Below are 4,838 nucleotides of genomic sequence, written 5' to 3' on the forward strand. Positions count from 1 at the left end.
AACACAAACCAGAACTTATATAATGCTGGGTTGTTTTCCAACCCTAAGAGCATTTTTGCAAAACAATGTTCATCATTGCATTTCCAAGCATATAGCTTTTCTGCCCCTTGTGTCTTTTTTATTTCAGGAAAAAATACAAAAAAGATATGGTTGAATATGTCAAACCTCCATGGACAAGGCACCCAAGATGGAAGAAAAAAAACCTTATATCAAAGAGGAAATTTCATATTCCCTCTCTATTTCTGTGCCAGAGAGAGTCACTGTTATGAATTTAGTACTTACATTTTCAGTCTGTATTTTTGTACTTTTACTGCATATGTGGAACCATAAATAGTATGCTATTTTGGATATTTAAAACAAATTTTATAAAAGCCACTGGTTAATCTTGTATATGACATTCTGTGACTTTTCCCCCAACTCAATGTTGTTTTTAATATCCATCCTCTATTGATACATAGAGATCTAGTTTATTCAGTGAACCTTTGGATAGTATTATAGTGTGTTAATGGACCGGGGATCATCTAAGCCCCACTCATGGGTATTTGGGGCTTCCCATGGGGCTTAGTGGTAAAGAATACGCCTGCCAATGCAGGAGATGCAAGAGGCATGGGTTTGGTTCCTGGGTTGGGAAGATCCCCTGGAGAATGGCAACCCACTCCATTGTTTTTGCCTGGAAAATCCCATTGACAGAGGAGCCTGGTGGGCTACAGTTCACGGGGTTGCAAAAGAGTCGGGCACAACTGAGAGACTGAGCACAAATGTGCATTTTATTGTCTTATAAACAGGGTTGCAATGAACATCTCTACACATGTCCCCTGGTGTGGATATGTTTATCTGTTGCTTTTGAAGCCTCAAATAGCCCTAAAGACGCTGGTTTACTTTTATATTTCTATCCTAATCAGTATCTTGTGATTTAGCTTAGAGGAAGAGGGAGTCAGTCATTCATAATGGATAGACAATGTCATGTGTTTTTTTTTTTTTTTAAGGAGGCTTCTAGATTTGTGGGATATATTTTGTAAATTTAATCTTCATTTATTAATACAAGTATTTTCCCTTATAGTGTACCATCTAAACATACAATGTAACATCAGTTTTACACTTATCATATTGTAGGAGAATACATTTTCCTACAGATAGTAAGTTCTATCCATAATGAAAAGAGGAAGAAATTGGTGGAGACATTAAGGGACTGATTGCTGTTGGTTTGACAGACTAAACAATTGGCCTTGTACAAGTGTTAGACTGTATAGAGTGTGGCCTTCCTATCACGCATCTGATAGATGTTAAAAGCCTCAGTGCACTGGGGAAAAAATATGCCCAGTAATTCAAGCCAGCTGCATAAAGTAAAGGTAGAAATCAAGAAAGGGTCTAGGAGTTACTATTAGAGTCACATGTGCTTGATATCAAACGGTAAGGGGAGAGGAATATGCCTGAAGGAAGAGTAACCATATTCACAGCTGCTAAGTATTTAAACCAACATATACAAGTCTCCACTGAAATACAGAGGAAGGACCGGGCAGAGGCTTTGGTCCACCTCTCTCTGGTATGGAAGTGTGTCTGGGCTTGGAGGAAGTCTTAGAGACCAGATCCTTATACAAAAGTCTACAAACAAAAGCATTTCCCTCCTGAATCTTATTCACATATGGAGTTGTTCTTCATATTTAAAATGGATGTTTAGTAATTTATCACTGTAATTATGAGTTGAAAGATCAGTGATGGATTTACTTAGCTTCGGGAAAGGCAGTCATTTAATTTGACACTCTGGATGTTATTTGAAAGGTCTGGTGGTGTTGAGCCTCCATCTTTTTCCTCTGACAACTGCTCTGAAAGACACTGCTAATTTCTCAGGGGTCCTTAGATATTCCACCTCCCGATTCTTCTGTCTCTATAAAGAAGCAGCTATCCCCGACCGACTTGCAGATACATCACCATCCCATCACTGCAGCCTGTCTTTCTCAGGAAGCTACAGAGCAGGGGTCATCATTTCAGTCCTGGCAGGTGGCTTGCATGATGCCTGGGTCTCTGTCACTATTTACTATTAAAGCTGATAGTATTCATTGTTCTTTCTTCCTGTATCTTGAATCAGAACGAGGCTGCTAACCTCGGAGTGATTTGTGTGTCAATTCTATTGCTGTTTGTATTGACTCTGGTGTTTTACTAGAAATGTGTGTGCATGCTAAGTCGCTTCAGTTGTGTCTGACTCTGTGTAACACTATGGACTGTAGCCTTCCAGGACCCTCTGTCCACAGGATTCTCCAGGGAAGAATACTGGCGTGGTTTGCCATGCCCTCGTCCAGACGATCTCCCTGACCCAGGGATGGACCCCCCGTCTTTTACGTCTCCTGCATTGGCAGGCGGGTTCTTTACCACTTTGGGTTCCAAATGGTAGGCTGGCTTTGTGATTCTATTCTGCCAGCTGGTGCATTGAGAAGTGGAGTATGATACAGCAAAAGTCATGTATATGTTGAAATTGTACTTCTGGCTCAATCTTACATTCTACAACATAAATTGAATCTCTTCTCCACCAAAATTATGGTGGGAGAAGCAAAGATGATCAAGACTGGATGTTAAGTATGATAACTATGAATACCAAAAGGACATACATGATACTCCACGAGAAGAAAGAAAGTTTAGAATGCATGAAGTGAGGAGCAAAGTGTTGGTGAGGGCTTAATATATGTCATGCATTGTGCTTTGGGTAAGGTCATCTCATCTCATTTGATTTTAATCCTGCCATCAACTCTGTGTAGATATAATTTTGCCCATTTCACAAATGCGTAAATTGATGACCAGAGGGTTGGAGTGTCTTTTCTGAGCTGTTAATGGCACAGTCAGGTTTTGACCCCAGAGCCCAGGTTCCTTCCATCATTCAATGGTTCTCAACGCTGGCTGCCAGGTGGAATCATCTGAAACTCTTTTAAAATAAAGCAACATGGACCCCACTCCAGATCAACCAGAGACATGAGTTCTGCCCCACATCAGAGTCCTGGAGATGGGGCCCGAGACTGGTAATTTCCAAAAGCCCTCAGGGGACTCCAGTGTGCAGCCGAATCACCGGAGTCCACCAGGGGTGTGAGCAAAGGTCCGAGGGAGAAGGTTGAAGGGGCCTTAAATTCTCACTATAGTGACCTCTGAACAGCATCACCAAGAATGAAGTATAGACTCAGCCCAGGTACTGAGTGTGCACAGTTAGAGGTGATTCTGCTCCTCCAGCAAGGGTGGTGCTTACATTTTAGAATTCATCCTATGCATTTTTTACTGAGAGAGCCTTTCTCCTGTTAATTAAAATTCCTACAAATCACTTCACACGGGCATTTATATCAGGTACTGTATCCAGTTCTCTGTAGACTCCTCTGGGTTATTTCTTTGGGTGGGAAGAGGGAACAGTCATGCCCCTGGCTTTTTCTAATTCCACTTAAGATTCTAAAGCAATTAGAAAAGATTTTGAGCCATAGAAAGTGTCCTTAGAGTTAGAAATACACCTGTTTTACAGAATCAAATTTCTCAACATTGAGGTCTTCAGAATTCCTAAGTAACATGTGTTTCCTAATGAACAGAGCAATACGAGAGCCAGCTGCTTTGTTTCAAGGAATGAATCATAATTTAAATACTTTAAAAGTGCCACAGCTCTCTTTGCTCAGCTGTCCCAAGTGACAAGCTCTTTTTTTTTTTTCCCTTAGTCTGCATGTGTCCTGCAGTAATTGCTTAAAATATAATGTGTTCGTTATGGTGGTGTAGGAATTCCATAAGCTATTTGGTTACAGGAAATAATGTTAATGTACTAGCAGTGCAATCCAAGACACATAAATGACATTACTGCTGTATAATCAATTTTTAGGGATGTCTTTTTAAGAATGTCAAGGTTTTTATTTTTATTTTTTGCAGGAAATTTCATTTGCAACGGTCAATCTATAAGAAGCTCCCCATTTTGCGGAGACTATCTCTTAGCAGTTTTTTTTTTTTCTTTTCTTTCTGGTGACGGAGGTTTGATCTTGTGAATAGATGGGCTGCACGGATTTATAAGGCACGGAAGTCATATTTTCTTGGATTCATGTTGAAATACCCTGCCCTCAATCATGAGAATTTTTACTGGGTGAATGACAGAAGGGAGCACTCACAGGCCATGTTCCTGCAGAGTATTTTCAGTCCTACTCATCTCTGTCTGTGGATTTGATGTGCATTGTTTCTTTCGTCTTTTTTTCTTTTTAAAATTGAAGTATAGCTGATTTACAATGTCATGTGAGTTTAAGGTATACAGCAAAGTTATTCAGTTTTACATACATATATATTTTTTTTCAGATTCTTTTCCCTATAGGTTATTACAAAATATTGAATATAGTTTCCTAATTTTTTTTTCCTTGACAATGGCAATTTCTCACTGAGTCTAAGGTCATCACAATTGCAGGATCAAACAGGAGTGAGACATCTTTTTGAGAAGGCAAGTGTATTTGTCATCTTCACAGCTAATTAATTAAACTCATGAATGATGACAATGAGAAGGCAATGGAAATTCACCAGCGTTTTAATTTTAAAGCTGTTTTGAAATAATTATTTGGTTAAACTGTGACTGTACATGATAAAAACCCATCCAAAAATGCTCCCATGACAGCTTATGTGTGGACACTTAGGAGGACAGAAAAATGGCAAGCCTCGGGCATCCTGTCACAGGGCCTTTCAGATTGTTTTTGCCACCGATGCGGATCCAAGAAACATCTAACTATACACTGAAACATGTGTCCTAATTTCATTTACCCGTGACAGTTATGTGACAGCTATTTCCCTTCACTGTGGAAGTGTTCCCTTCCTGTGGTCAGCTACTCAGGGCTTCGAGGGGAGGC

At 39.9% G+C, this 4,838-nt stretch overlaps 1 protein-coding gene across 1 annotated transcript in view; it reads right to left on the reverse strand.

Moving 5' to 3' along the window:
- The window catches only part of COL19A1 (collagen, type XIX, alpha 1), a 445,162-nt gene that overhangs the window by 82,352 nt on the left and 357,972 nt on the right, over nucleotides 1-4,838 (reverse strand). The gene's annotated exons all lie outside the window — the stretch shown is intronic.

The sequence above is a fragment of the Bison bison genome, unplaced genomic scaffold (genome assembly GCF_000754665.1).
Source record: "Bison bison bison isolate TAMUID 2011002044 unplaced genomic scaffold, Bison_UMD1.0 scf7180017864268, whole genome shotgun sequence".
Taxonomy (NCBI): domain Eukaryota; kingdom Metazoa; phylum Chordata; class Mammalia; order Artiodactyla; family Bovidae; genus Bison; species Bison bison.